Source organism: Leptonychotes weddellii, chromosome 3 (genome assembly GCF_054177405.1).
Source record: "Leptonychotes weddellii isolate Sample4059 chromosome 3, ASM5417740v2, whole genome shotgun sequence".
Classification (NCBI taxonomy): domain Eukaryota; kingdom Metazoa; phylum Chordata; class Mammalia; order Carnivora; family Phocidae; genus Leptonychotes; species Leptonychotes weddellii.
The window spans coordinates 116,733,898-116,750,654 of NC_138371.1; the positions used below are offsets into that span (position 1 = coordinate 116,733,898).

Sequence of the window (16,757 nt, forward strand, 5' to 3'; positions counted from 1 at the left end):
TGGCAGAACCAAGACTTAACCATAGGAAATCTGATTTCAGGGTCCACCCTCAAAATTATTATACTCTTTGCTTTCCAGTGCAGTAATATAAATAATTCTCTTTATAGCCAATTGGTAGTACAACAACAACAACAGATCTTCACTCTTAGGAACCCTCAATTTAATAGATATTCATATATTTGAGGTTACTTTTTAGAGTTAATTCCTATTTTAAGAGGCAGTAATATAGGGATAATTGTAGTCCCTGCTTCTTCTTCCTCTCTCTATGTCCTGCTCCAAACATTCCACAACACATCCCCATCCCCTCCACATAGACACACCACTTTTTAATCTGTACCTAGTCTACCTAGTATACACAGGTCAGTTTTTCATATGTTCTTCAGCTATAGCAAATAGGAAGATAAGAATGCTACTAGTACTTGAAATTTCATGTTTCCAGAACCATCCAAGAGGTAGGTGACACAGGAAGTAAGACAGTTAAGTGACTAAGAATTTAAGCTCCAGAATTAAAGTGTCTGGCCTGTAATTACTATTTGTGAGACATCAGGCAAGTTTTTATTAACCTCATCTGTAAAATGGGGGAATAAAACAATTTCCAGTTGTTGTAAGGATCTAATTATATAGTCTCTATAATGTTTTTCACTTAGGCATGGCACATAGTAAATGCTCAACTAATGTTAGATATCTATGTTAATTCTTGTCTGGAAAAAGATCTAGTATCAAATTGTGCCATAATTAAGTTGTTGTTTGTGGTGCTTTTTAGCAGATTCAGTATGTCAGCTACATAGAAAACCATCTATTGTCCAAATGTTAACAGGTTAATTATTTAGAGGACTCCTTTGCAATTCTGCAATTCTACATAAAGCAGGAAATAAATGTGTTACAAGAGCCATATTAAGTTTCTGCCATGGAAGATAAAGGCATTCTGATATTATTTAGTTGTAAACATTGTGCCTCTTATTTAACTATTTATAAGGCTCTAAACTGCAATTGGGGAAAGTACTATGTGGTTGCAGGCATTTTTCTGGCCTACCTTTATGAAGAGATGGGATAGTTCTCTTTAAAGAACACAGGTTTGAAATGTCCCCATCAGAATATTATTTCTGCCATCTACACAACCAACATGAATCTCTAGTTTACCTGCTCTAGCTTCTTACCAGAAACTTCCATCTCAAATCACGCATTCCACTTATGGTAAATACCTGACCCAAATATCCAATTGGTATAACAGCAATATACTCTCAAAATCTCCAAACCTGATTCCTACATTAAACCAGATATCCATAAAGCCACATGCTGTGCTTGATCTCATTATACCTTCAGTTGTCATAAACTGTTTCTAATTGTAAAGCTATTATCAAATACATCACTCATTTTGTCCTGTATGAAAACATCCACATAAAAATGCCCTCTAATCTCAGAGCCAGATTAAAAATATAAATATAAATATACTTGACAAATTTCTAAGCTTCCATTTTTGGATAATGAGAGCTGTGCAACATGCCAGCTACTAGAATGAAGCTCTATTAAATTTAAGTTCAAATATAAAGCTTTTCACCAACATTTTTATCTTTGATTATCTTAAATAGTTTTATATTTGTCAGATAATTTTTAAATCTGATTTTCATACTACCTATTAAAAACGGAGAGAGAGGGAGGGAGGGAGGGAGGACTCACACAAAATTAGAAACTAAAGAGGAGAAATAACAACTGACACCACCGAAATACAAAAGATTATAAGAGAATATTATGCCAACAAATTGGACAAACTAGAAGAAATAAATAAATTCCTAGAAACATGTAACCTCCCAAAACTGAACCAGGAAGATACAGAAAATTTGAACATACTGTTTACCAGCAATGAAATTAAATCAGTAATCACAAAACTCCCAACAAACAAAAGTCCAGAACCAGTTGGCTTCCCAGGTGAATTCTAGCAAACATTTAAAGAAGAGTTAATACCCGTTCTTCTCAAACTACTCCAAAAATCAGAAGAAGGAAAGCTTCCAAATTTATTCTATGAGGCCAGCATTACCCAGATACCAAAACCAGATAAAGACACTACAAAAAAGAGAACTACAGGCCAATATCTCTGATGAACATAGATGCAAAAATCCTCAACAAAGTATTAGCAAACCAAATCCAACAATGCATTAAAAAAATTATTCACCACAATCAAATGGGATTTATGTCCAGGTTGCAATGGTAGTTCAATATTTGCAAATCAATCAGTGTGATACATCACATCAACAAGAGAAAGGAAAAATAACATATGGTCATTTCAATAGATGCAGAAAAAGAATTTGACAAAGTACAAAATCCATTCATGATAAAAACCCTCAACAAAGTAAGTTTAAAGGGAACATACCTCAACATAAAACCCATAGCTAATACCATACTCAATGGTGAATAACTGAGAGCTTTTCCCCTAAGGTCAGGAAGAAGACAAGGATATCCAATTTCACCACTTTTATTCAACATAGTACTGGAAGCCCTGGCCACAACAATCAGGCAAGAAAAAGAAATAAAAGCCTTCCAAATTGGTAAGGAAGAAGTACAACTTTCACTATATGCAGATGACATAATACCATATATAGAAAACTCTAAAGACTCTGCCAAAAAACTACTCAAATTCATAAAGGAATACAGTAAAGTGACAGGATACAAAATCAATATACAAAAATCCATCGCACATCTATACACTAATAATGAAGTAGCAGAAAAAGAAATTAAGAAAACAGTACTATTAAAATTGCACCAAAATAATAAAATATGTAGGAACAAACTTAACCCAAGGAGGTGAAAGATCCATACTCTGAAAATTATAATACACTGATGAAAGAAATTGAAGATGACACAAACAAATGGAAAGATAATCCATGCTCTTGGATTGGAAGAACAAATACTGTTAAATATCTATATTGCCCAAAGCAATCTACAGATTTAATGCAATCCCTATCAAAATATCAATAGCAGTTTTCACGGAACTAATAATCCTAAAATTTTTATGGAACCACAAAAGACCCCAAATAGCCAAAGCATTCTTGAAAATGAAGAACCAAACTGGAGGTGTCACAATCCCCGGTTTCAAGATATACTACAAAGCTGTAGTAATTATAACAGTATGGTAGTGGCACAAAAATAGACACACAGATCAAAAGAACAGAATAGAGAGTCTAGAAATAAACCCAAGATTATATGGTAAATTAATCTGTGACAAAGGAGGCAAGAATATGCAATAGGAAAAAGACAGTTTTGTTTTGTTTTAACAAATGGTGTTGGAAAAACTGGACAGCTACATGCAAAAGGACGAAATTAGACCACTTTCTTACACCCTACACAAAAATAAATTCAAAATGGATTAAAAACCTAAATGTGAGACCTGAAACCACAAAAGTCCTAGAAGAGAGCGCAGGCAGTAATTTCCTTGACATTGACTGTGGCAACATCTTTCTAGATACCTGAGGCAAGGGAAACAAAAGCAAGAATAAACTATTGGGATTACATCAAAATAAAAATCTTCTGCACAGCAAAGGAAATAATCAACAAAAGTACAACCTACTGGATGGGAGAAGATATTTACAAATGATATTTCCAACAATGGGTTAGTATCTAAAATACATAAAGAACTCCTATAACTCAACACCAAAAACCCCCCAAATAATGCAATTAAAAATGGGCAGAAGACATGAACAGACATTTCTCCAAGGAAGACATACAGATGGCCAGCAGGCACATGAAAAGATGCTCAACATCACTCATCATCAGGGAAATGCAAACCAAAACCACAAAGAGATATCACTGCATACCTGTCAGAATGGCTTAAACACACACACACACACACACACACACACACACACACATGAAACAACAGGTGTTGGTGCGGATATGGAGAAAAAGGAACCCTCATGCATGTTGGTGGGAAAACTTGTTTCTCAAGTTTCATCTTTCTTCAGTGGCATTCAACATAGGTGCTCTCCCCCTTTTCTTAAGTACACTTTTTTCACTTGCATCTCAGGAACACCTCACTCACTACCTCACTGGCTCCTTCTACCTCTTTGGTTAGCTCCTCTTCTCCAACTTCTAATGGCAGACTCTTCCAGGACTTAGTTCTTGGACCCCTTCTCTATCCTAATTCCTTTCTTTGGTGATCTCATCCAGTCTCAAGACTTTAAATGCCACCTGTATTCCAATGACTGCCTCCCTGACAGAGCCATTAGCCCTAAACTACTCCACCCATCTCAACTGAGGGCAATTCTGTACTTAAATTTCCTCAGGTCTGAAACTTTTAGAGTCATCCTCTTTCTTCTCATATCTTATATCCAATCTCTCAGACAATGTTATTGCCTCTAACTTTGAAATACATCCAGATTCTACTACCTCTCACATCTCCACAGATTCCACCTTGATTTAGGCCAACATCATATCTCACTTGGATTACAACAATAACTCGTAAATAATCTCCTGCTTCTGTCCTTTTCCTACTACAGTCTATTCTCAATGAAATATCCAGGTGGATGTTTTTACAGCATAAATGACATCTCACTTTTCAAAAGTCTCCAGAGGCTTCCAATTTCACTAGAGAAATAGCCAAATTCCTTTATTCATTTAAATGTGTACTGTTACTTCCTCCCCCTCTTTTTACTGTTACCTCTCTTATATCATTGTCTTGCTCACTTTACATTGGCCTCTTTGTTTTTCTCTAGCATATTAGATATGTGCCCACCTCAGGGCCTTTGCACAGACTCTTTCTTTTGCCTGGAACGATTTAATCTCATTTCTTTCAAGATCTTTTTCATTCCCTCCTTTGCAATGAAAGTTACTCTGATGGCCCAATTTAAAATTATAATCTGCTTTCCACACTCCTAACTCCTCTTCATTTCTTTCTCCTTTCTTTGCTTTACTTTTTAAAATTTCCTTCCATTTAATTTAGCACTTTTTAACATACTCTCAGATTTACTTATTACATTTATTGACTACTGGCACATACTAGGGATGTAATAAATATTTGTTCAATGAACATGGAAAGAATATCTGTATTGATCAGCGTTCTTACAGACAACAGAATCCACTCTAGGTGAGGAAAATTATTAGCTAGTTCCCTTTATCTTTGGTACAAATGAAATTAAAAAATAAATAGAAAGTGACTTTTTTATATAATTTCCAGAATCACATGGCAAAATTTTCCAGCTAAAAGAGCAGCTGCTGCCATTACTCTGCCCCATGATCAGAAAGCAAATAAGGAAACTGTTGTCATTATTTGAGCCCAAGAAAAGCCAAATCTTCTTGCCCCATTCTTGCCAAAATATCGTGTCTCTTCCCTCATGACTGTCACAGTAGAAATGCCCACTTGGCCAAAACGTAGGTCATAAGCACAATCATAGCTGAAGGGCCATCTGATAAATGTAACTTTTATCTTTCCAGTATTTCATCTTTGATCTTTCCAGGAAGTCTTGCTGCAAGGGAGTATGAGTGGATGTTCAATAAGCCAATTACATTATGTATCATAACCCACACTGTAGATACTCAACATCAGTAAGGTCATTAACTCCCACACTTAAACCTCTAAACAATAGCAATGTTCTTTGCCTAACCATAAGGCAACTTACCTCACAAAAGTGGAAAAGACCTTCTCCTCAAAATAGGAAATTCAAAATTTAATCAAACATCGCAACCATTTCTGAATGATCAGCCCTCCTCAAATTTAGTCTCATTCCTCTCTCATTATCCTATAAATATATATCCTATAATTATTATGATCAATACCACCACTACTCTTGTGTAAGATGTTAGTGAAAATAGAACAAAAGGAGGGAAATTTGTAATATATAACTAAATATGTGACAGACTAGAAAGGGAAAAAATAGCTTAATCTTCAGTACTATAAATGATCACAAGGCCATATAATTTGTAACTTCCTTTCTTTACTACACACTCCATGTTCCCTTGGCTCCTAGGCAGCACTAGGAAGGACTCCCAAAGGATATGTATATGTATATATTATAAAATAAGTATATATATAATATCAACTATTTTTATCATATTGGTTGTAAATATTTTTTCATTTGTTCTTTTCTCTATTGACTTTTTACTTCTAAGATTTAAATTATTAGGGGATAATACCCTGATATCTCCCCTTGATTTCTTTTATATATCTTTTATACATTATTTTATACAAAGTTTTACATTCAGCATTTTTTACTAATATAGTTTTTCTTTTTTACCCCTAGTTTATAGCATTTCTTTTTTTTAAAGATTTTTTTAAATTTATTTATTTGAGAGAGAGAGAGAGAGAGCACATGAAGAGAGAGAGCACATGAGAGGGGGGAGGGTCAGAGGGGGAAGCAGACTCCCCACCAAGCAGGGAGCCCAATGCGGGACTCCATCCAGGGACTCCAGGATCATGACCTGAGCTGCAGGCAGTCACTTAACCAACTGAGCCACTCAGGCGCCCTATAGCATTTCTTAATGTTATAATTTTTAAATCTTTTAATCTATCTGGAATATATTTTGGGATCTGGCCATGCTCTCATATATATTCCATTTCTTTTCTAACACTTCTATATCTATGAGGGCAATATCACTGCTTTCATAGGTTTAGATTTTTATTCATTCATTCATTCGATTAAAAATATTATACAAGTTAGTTATGGGTGTTAGGTGATAAGGATAATGAGAAGATATCTTTATTATTACATTCTAGTGATGGAAATGGTTAGTAAATAAGCAATTAAAACAATTCCAGAAGGTAGAGCAGCATGTCAGAGGAAATAAGTGGGATGCAGTGATCTTTAAATAGGAAAAAAAAAAAAAGATAATACAGAGAACATTCTTCTAATAGTAAGTTTAGGGAAGATCTTTTTTTGGTAATTAGACATTTAAGCTGAGAATCAAAGTATAAGAAGGCAGCCACAATGAAGGAGCCAGATGAGGACAACCTGTTTTTTTCATGTCCTAGGAGAGAAAGACTGAGCATAATTTCTGTGTTGATGAGAACATCACAGGGGAGTGGCTAGAGGTTTAGGATATTAAAATAGACAGAGTTAGAATACATAGGGCCTTGTCGTCCACAGAAATTTTGGATCTAATCCTAAATACAACAAAAAGGAAAGATGTCCTTTTGGCTACTATTCAGAGAATTGATATGAGAACAACCCTGGAAGTAGGGAGTCTCATTAGAAAGTGACAGTTATTAGTGCTATCTGCCACATACATGGAATGATTACACTTCCTGGCCCTCTTGTGGCTTGGAGAGACATGTAACATTCTAGTTACTGAGTCGTGAAAGGAATAACATGTAAGTTCCAGGCTGAAGCATTTAATTGGCAGTGTGAGATCATCCAGGGTTCTCACTCATTCTCCCTACACAACAACTGGCAACGTTAGATGTGATGCCTGATCCATTTGTCTGGGACATAGAGTCCAGGGATGTGCAACAGAATCTCAGTCTATTCATGATGGACAAAAAAGCATGTCCTCAGTACATCTTTATTATAACAAACCACTGAGATTTTGGGACCATTATTTTTTTCCCAGTTATATTGAGGTATAAATGACAAATAAATTTGTAGGATATTTAAAGTGTACAATGCAATGATTTGATATGCATATACATTGTGATAGGATTCTCAGGGCCTTTATTATAGTGTAACCTAGCCCATCCTGACTGAACACAAATGGCCATTCCAACAGTGTAATTAGAGATGGTTGTGGCTTGAGCAAGATCCTAGCAGTGAAGTTCAGAAGTTGACAGATTTAGCATTTGTTTCTGGCTGGTGGGTAGTGCTTTGCAATAAAATATATGAGATAAGAAAGGGAGGTGTCAAAGAAAAACCCCACTTCTGACCTTAATAAATAGTGCCATTTACCGAGATAGAGAAGTATAGATTTAGACCAGGTATGATGGAAGGAAAAAAAGTCAAAAATTCTGTTTGGACAAGTTAAGATTGAAATTCTCACATGTAGCTGTCACACAAGCAGCTGAATATGTGATTTTTGGACCTGAGATCAAAAGTGATAGTGGCATTTATAAAATTTGGGAGGTGTCTGAATATACATGATGTTCAAAGCTATGGACATGAATGGGATTGCTCAGAAGGACCTTAGGAAGACACCCCAGAGCCAAGTCCTTGGAACTCCAGCATTTAGCATTTGGTAGAAGAGAAGATGCAAACAAAAGAAATTATGAAGGAGACACTAATGATTAGAAAATAAATACCAGGAAATTTAGTGTCCCTGAAGGGAAGAGAGGAGATTAAAAAAAAGAAGAAAAAGAAGAAGGTGGGGGGGCATAATCAATTGTGTTGAATGACGTTGAGAAGACAAATAAGATAAAGACTAAGAAGTGCTCATCGGGCAAGTCACTGTAAACCTTGACAAGAGCATTTTTGATGGAGTAATGAGCATTGAAGGCCAGACAGGAGTGGGTGAAGAGTAAATGGATGATGAGGAAATAAAGACAATAGGAGGTGAGAGACATGAAGGGGACAAGTTCCTGGAGGAGTCTGTGAGGGAAGAAAAGTTTTATTGTAGTTGCTCTATAGTTTTAATGGGAAATAAAAAATATATTAGTTTTTTAAAGTATATTAGTATGATTATGGAAATGATCCAATCGAGATTGATATTTTAATATCTAGTAATTTAAGTATGCCTTCAATTCTTTTTCAAAAATGACTTCAGCCAGATTTTTTCATCTTCTTTTACATTCATTTGTGGGTTTCTTTTTTAACCTTTGTTAATTACATTTTTGGCAAACCATGGCTAAGTGCAGAACTTCCCTTGGGTTTTTAATAATTGAACACTTTCTGAATTGTTTAAAATTTTTGGCTATGAATTTAAATTGCCCTTTGTCTCATGTCAGTAGGCTTATCTGAGACACAGAGTTATGTGAAATTTTTTGTCTTCGTCTTAATTCTTCAGTAAATTACAGTAAAACACTCATTAGCTGTTATTTTTTAAATAATTTGAAAGCAAAATGGAAAACATAAAAACTCTCCCAATACTTAAAACTATTTTAATATCAAATCAAACTATGGTCAAGTTTTCATTGAAAATATATTTTTATATATTTACATATGTAGATGTGTGTGTTTATCTTTAGTTCCAGGAGTGAAATAAAGAGTAGTCTGTAATGCAGTTGAAAAGGGATATTATCCTGTATGGGGAGCCAGCGTAGTTCAATTAGCAATTGCAGACAAATACAAATAAAAGATTTTTTTAAAATTCTAATTCCAGAAAAGGAAATAGTCTAAATTGTCTTAATGAATGATTATAATTTTCACTTTTAAAATTATGTTTCCAATTCATCCTACTTTTGAATAAATTTGGCTATTTGTCAGATCTAACAGTATTTTTATTGCACTTTATTTTCAAAACTACTCTTAAATTTCCAAAGTAAGAATTCAGATGGTAACCATATTTTGTGAATTAAACTCAGTAGAGCTTATTTTCTTAAACAGTTGGTAGGAAAATAGGGGAACTAAACTTTGCCTTGTTTTAATATTTATTTTAATATGGAAAATCTCAGGTATGTACATTGAAGAAACTGCAAATGCTTCATATATAAAAATAATTACTTTTATTGCACTAAATCCCTTATATACCATCAGAATATATGTATATATATATATATATATGGTATTTATATTATTATAACTTTCCTGTTATGTTAGAGATGTTGACTCTCATAATGTTCATTTGCCCAATTTGCTAATTCTAGGAATGCATGCATTTAAACACTTAGAGAGAGGAATGTCATCTCCACTTCTGATTACAAATTTAATCTCCACAAGAGAATTAGGCTCAAGAATCAATAACCTGGGTAACCTGACTACCAAACACTAACACGTGAGAAAATGTATACAGAAAATTAAATGTCATTCACAGAATTCTCAGGGAAACATATAGCCTTTATATAAGTATCCAGATGTACATCATAGAGGTTACTTTTACCTCCTTTTTATCCAGCCCATGACTCCCTTGCCATGGAATTCAAAGAACACAAGACCTCAAGTCGTGGAATCTATTCCCAGCTCTTCTGATAACTTGCTTTTGCACTTTCCAAATACTTAACCTGTCTGTGCTTAGATTTCCCCTATAAATTAATGAGGAGAGGGCTGAATGCAAATAACTTAAATCTAGGTAAAAAATAAATTTATTGGGAAACTAAATGGGTACTTCACAGAACCCAAAGTAAAATGCAGTAAGAACTGAGGATGGGAATCCGTCAAAATCCTAGAGGAGAACATAGGCAGTAACCTCTTCAACACTGGCCATAGCAACTTCTTTCAAGACACATCTCCAAAGGCAAGGGAAACAAAAGTAAAAATGAACTTTTGGGACTTCATCAAGATAAAAAGGTTTTGCACAGCAAAGGAAACAGTCAACAAAACTAAGAGGCAATCCACAGAATGGGAGAAGATATTTGCAAATGACATTTTGGATAAAGGGCTGGTATCCAAGATCTATAAAGAACTTATCAAACTCAAGATCCAAAACCCAAAAAATCCAGTCAAGAAATGAGCAGAAGACATGAACATACACTTCTCCAAAGAAGACATACAAATGGCTGACAGGTGAAAAAAATGTTCAGCATCACTAGCAGCAGTGTCCACAATAGCCAAACTGTGGAAGAAGCAAAGATGCCCTTCAACAGATGAATGGATAAAGAAGATGTGGTACATATATAAAATGGAATATTACTCAGCCATCAGAAAGGATGAATACCCACCATTTGCATCGAAATGGATGGAACTGGAGGGGATTATGTTAAGTGAAGTAAGTCAAGCAGAGAAAGACAATTATCATATGGTTTCACTCACATGTGGAACATAAGGAATAGCGTGGAGGACCACAGAGGAAGGGAAGGAAAACTGAATGGGAAGAAATCAGAGAGGGAGACAAACCATGAGAGACTATGGACTCCTGGAAACAAACTGAGGGTTACAGAAGGGAGGGGGTAAGGGGATGGGGTAATTGGATGATGGTTATTAAGGAGGGCATGTGTTGTGATGAGCACTGGGTGTTATATGCAACTAATGAATTGTTGAACACTACATCAAAAACTTATAATGTACGATATGCTGACTAACTGAACGTAACAAAAAAAATAAAAATTAAATTAAAAGAACTGAGGAACTAAAACCAGGGGGGTGGGAATCTTTTGGGAACTATTTACTTTCTGCTTTTCTCCCTTTGTAACCAAATGTCTGATATCCGCTTCTTTTTTGTCTGATTTTTCTTCTCTCTCCCTCCACCTTGGCTCCACCAGTCACATGTCCCAAACATGGTCATGATCACTCAGATACCTTATAACCCCATACGCACAGTAAAATGAGCAAGTCTGTCCAACATCAATTCAATTCTTGGGAGACAAAATGGCCTAATTTAGGTCATGTTTCTCCCTTTGGTCCCACCAGTTGTAAGCAAAGGACAGGAAGAAATGGAATTATGGGGAATAGAGTATATTCAGCAGGGACTGGGCAGAAGGCCCTCTGACAGCTTTTGTTACAAAGTAATATGGATTGGAAAGAAATTGATTCGTGAAGGAAAAGTTTTGCACCTCTGGATTCTTCTCCAGGACATTTAAAGATTTATAAGCATAAATGGAGGTTACAGGAAACAGTGATTTCAAAATGTATTTAAGTGTTTTAAATGCTGGATATAGTTATCAATAATTTCTTCTGTGGCTTGTTTGAATTTCTCTCTACACTTAATTTTTATTTCATTTTTACTTTTATTCCAGTAAAATTAACATACAGTGTTTTATTAATTTCTGGTGCACAATATAGTGATTCAACAATTCTATACATTACTCGGTGCTCATCACAATGCGTGTACTCTTAATCCCCTTCACCTATTTCACCCACCCTCCCATCTACCTCCCCTCTGGTAACCATCAGTTTGTTCTCAATAGTTAAGTGTCTATGTCTTGGTCTGTCTCTTTTTTGTTTGTTTGTTTTGTCTTTAAAATTCCACATATGTGTGAAATCATATGATATTTGTCTATCTCTGATTAACTTATTTCATTTAACAATATACTCTCTAGATCCAACCATGTTGTTGCAAATGGCAAGATTTCATTCTTTTTTATGACTGAGCAATCTTCTATTGAATATATATACCACCTCTTCTTTATCCATTCATCTATCAATGGACACTGGATTGCTTCCATAATTTTGCTATTGTAAATAATGCTAGAATAAACATAGGGATACATATATCTTTTTGAATTAGTGTTTTCATATTCTTTGGGTAAATACTGGTAGTACAACTACTAGATCACATGATAATTCTATTTTTAATTTTTTGAGGAACCTCCATACTGTTTACCATAGTGGCTGCACGAGTTTGCATTACCACCAACAGTACAAGAGAGTTCCCCTTTCTCCACATCTTTACCAATACCTGTTGTTTCTTGTGTTTTTTTATTTTAGCCATTCTGGCAGGTGGGCGGTGGTATCTCTTTGTGGTTTTGATTTGCATTTCCCTGATGATGAGTGATGTTGAGCATCTTTTCATGTGCCTGCTGGCCATCTGTATGTCTTCCTTGGAGAAATGTCTGTTCATGTCTTCTGCCCATTTTTAATTACATTATTTGGGGGGGGTTTTGTGTTGAGTTATAGGAGTTCTTCATATATTTTAGATACTAACCCATTGTTGGAAATATCATTTGTAAATATCTTCTCCCATTCAGCCCTTTTGTTCTTGAAGAAGTCTCCCAAAGATCCCTGCCCCTCAGCACATGCTCTGAGATCAGTAAATAAATCTCCTTCCTAAACACCCCAGGCATTTTTTAAACTGCTGCTTCAGTGCTGTATCTCAGCAGGCCTATTTGTTGTGCTATCTCTTTAAGGGCAGGGAGTCAGTTTCCTACCATCCTCTGGCTTTCCCAGAAGACAGCCCACTGATTTTTAAGGTTCCAGGTGTTTATCCCCACTGATTGTAAGAACCACAGTGTTAGGTCCCTCTGGTTTTCAAAGTCAAATGTTATGGGGATTAATTTTCCCAGTGCTGGTCCCTCATGCCTGGGGCACCTCATGTGGGCTCTGCTCCTCTCCCTTCTCCACACCCGTGGCATCCTTCCTTCCCATGGGTAGTCTATTGGGTCCATCTGGCTCTGAACCATGTCTCTGCCCTTCTTACCCTCTTCAGTGTGGCCTCTTCTCTACATTTAGCTGTGGAAAGTCTGTTCTGTCAGTCTTCTGGTTGTTTCCTGGCTTATTTACACTGACGTGGATGTTATCTAGGTGTATCCATGGGACAAGGTAAGATCCTCCTACTCTGCCAACTTCTACCCTTGCTTCTGCTCTCTGTACTTAATTTAACATTTTAGGTTAACTAACATAAACTTCCTAATAAATAAGGACTAATTTTTAACAACTGTACAATTTACATCTTTTTGCCAAACAATACTTAGAAAGTTATACTTTTTTTGGTTAGTGACTTCGTGTCTTTCAGTATAATGAGATTTTATTCCAGAGTACAAAAAAAGTATACCATTAGAAATGATATTTGAACATTATAGTTTTGGGTAAAAGCTAACCAATTGGCTCAACAGAGTATATAGTTAGTAAAGATATGAAAAAAGATGAGTCATATATTATGTTTGGATAAATCCTAAATATTTGCCTTCTATACATGCACCAAATGAGATGGGAGACAAGGTCATACCTTTTTGAATCTTCCATCTGTTCCACACTTGATCTTAGCCAAAAGGCCAGGCTATCTATTCTGACAATACATATATTTCAGAGAACATTCATGTTACTCTTTATTTTTACCCTAAAGGTATTTTTTCTATCCTACAATTTTATTTTTAAAAGATATCTGAGTACAAAGTAACCAACCATCTTGCTTCCCAAAGATGTCCATGTCCTGATTCCTAGAACCTATGAATGTATGACCTTACATGGTAACAAGGACTCTGCAGATGTGATTAAGTTAAGGATCTTGAGATGGGAAAATTATCCTCAATTATCTGGGTTGGCCCAATGTAATCACAAGGGTCTTTATAAAAGGGAGGCAGAGAGAAATTTTACTACAGAAAGGGAGTGTTAGGGTAAAGAAGAGTGAGAAAGATATGACAAGCCACTGCTGACTTGGAAGATGGAGAGGAGGTCATGCGCCAAGGAATGCAGGCTACCTCTAGAAGCTGGCAAAGAAAAGGAATAGGAGTGCCTGGATGGCTCAATTGGTTAATCATGTGATTCTTGATTTCAGCTCAGGTCATGATCTCAGGGTTGCGAGATCAAGCCCCGGGTTGGGCTCCGTGCTCAGTGCAGAGTCTGCTTGAGATTCTCTCTCTCTCCCCTTCTGCCCCTCCCCCCACTCGTGCACTCTTTCTCTCCCTCTCTCCCCTCCCCCAAAATAAATAAGATTTTTTTTAAAAAAAAGGAAAGGAAATAGATTCTCCCTCTGAAGATAAAATGCATCACGACTTTCCATGTTAAAATAAAGACTACAGAGCCAGTTCTGATTTGGATAAACTCAATTACTTGATTCTTCTATCACTGAGAGCTACTATTGTCCCATTTTATCAGTGAGCTAACTCAGGTAATTTATTTGAAGTTATACAACAATAACAAAAAATTTGCTAAGTTAGGATTTAAAATTGGACCAAGTCATCTGAAAACAGTGTCCAAGCTCTTAACTATTAGGCAGTTTATGTTATAAATCTCTCTATGTAGTACAGTTGTACTGACTCATACTGCCTGGGATAGGACGTTTACTGTTTCCCATGCCATTAGAAGAAGGAAGGGAAACTAACATTCCTGATAATTTACTTTGAACAAGCAGCTTGCTAAGTGTTTTGTTGTATGATCTTATCTGTTTCTCATACCAATCCTGAGAAGGTATACATTTTTATTTTTTCACAGACAACTTATTGTTGGATAGGTAATTCTAACACAGATTTTTCAGAAACCCATACTGTTACAATAGATCAAAGATTTCCATGCTTTTAAACTCATGAACCAGTAAAATATTGGAAGAAAGGAAAACAGTGAAATGACATCAGGTGTGAATTTTTTATCTTGCCAAGTTAAGACACACAGAAACAAATAAATTAAAACAAGGAGGAACAAGAAAGAGAAAGGAAGAGAAGGATAAGGAGAAGGTTGAGAAAGAGAAAGAAACTACACAAAACACCCTAGCATCTACTATTCCCCTCACTTAATAAAAGAAACTGTATATTGCACCAAATACCAAAAAGATCATAGTTTCAGTATAAAGGACAGTTCTCTTTTTTTAAGATTTATTTATTTATTTGAGAGAGAGAGAAAGAGAGAGAGAGCAAGGGGGGGGTAGGGAGGGCCAGAGAGAGAGAATTTTCAAGCAGACTCCCCGCCAAGCAGAGAGCCTAAAGCAGGGCTCAGTCTCACAACCCTGAGATCATGACCTGAGCCGAAATCAAGAGTTCGACTGAGCCAGGTGCTCCTAAAGGACGGTTCTTAACATTAATTAGTTTTTCCATATAAGATATTTATTTTTTACCTTGAAAGCTTTGTGAGGAACCTCTTTTGGCACCAAATGCAGGAGGTACCTGACTCTCATACACATCCTAAGCACCAAACAAGGACTGGCCTGGAAGCCAGGTCTCTACAATGCAGGCACCTAACAAGGAAGCATTCTACCATATTGTACACTTTTTCCTTGCTAGGGCAAGAATCACGTACTATTTACCCCTTACTTTAAAAAAAAAAAAAAAGGATTTTGTTTATTTGACACAGAGAGAGACAGTAAGAGAGGGAACATAAGCAGGGGGAATGGGAGAGGGAGAAGCAGGCCTCCTGCTGAGCAGGGAGCCCCACACGGGGCTCAATCTCAGGACCCCGGGATCATGACCTGAGCCGAAGGCAGACACCTAATGACCAAGCCACCCAGGTGCCCCCCCTTACTTTTTTTTTTAAGTTCAATTCAATCTGTAATTTCATTCTGTTTCTAGTTTAAATTGTTGTTTCTCAGAATTTGATTCTGTTCATCAGAATCAAATACTTTATCAGATGCCTTACTGCAATGTAGCCAAAAGAAAGAATTTATCTCACACACTTATAATAAATATATCTTAGGCATTGACTTGAGAAGATTAAAAGATTCACTTTATAACCCAAACCTCATCCATGCTGATTGGTGAGTACATCCCATGTGCCTTTAGACTTGTTCTTTTTCATGCTTCAGAATTTACATCTATTCCTATATTGTTATAATATAATATAATATAAAAAGTCTTTTGCTACTAATCATAGGGTTTAAAATAAGAGAAATGTGTGTTATGAATCTCCACACATGTTGAAAATAGATACATAAATTTGTTATTTTGAAGACAGATTGCACTGATTGACTTAACAGAAAATTATAATTGTCATGGTTTGCTATATATTAGTTTGTAAAACGTAAAGCATATTGGCCAACTTCATTACCCTCTCTGAACAAACATTGAGCAATTCTGTGTAGCTTAAGCTTATTTAATTTTGATAGCAGGTCATTCCTACAGCATTCTCTCACTCCTAGAAACTTGCACACATTCACAGAGTACCTTTTGTTTACTTTTTTCTTTTTTTTCATTTTTTTTTATTCTTATGTTAATCCCCATACATTACATCATTAGTTCTAGATGAAGTGTTCCATGATTCATTGTTTGTGCATAACACCCAGTGCTCCATGCAGAACGTGCCCTCCTCAATACCCACCACCAGGCCAACCCATCCTCCCACCCCCCTCCCCTCTAGAACCCCCAGCCTGTTTTTCAGAGTCCATCG

At 36.0% G+C, this 16,757-nt stretch overlaps 2 long non-coding RNA genes across 2 annotated transcripts in view; one reads left to right on the top strand and one right to left on the bottom strand.

Annotated features, from left to right (window-relative positions):
* The window catches only part of LOC145720622 (uncharacterized), a 324,122-nt gene that overhangs the window by 257,496 nt on the left and 49,869 nt on the right, over nt 1–16,757 (top strand). The window lies entirely within an intron of this gene.
* LOC145720623 (uncharacterized) overlaps nt 1–16,757 on the bottom strand; it is a 134,249-nt gene that overhangs the window by 111,189 nt on the left and 6,303 nt on the right. The gene's annotated exons all lie outside the window — the stretch shown is intronic.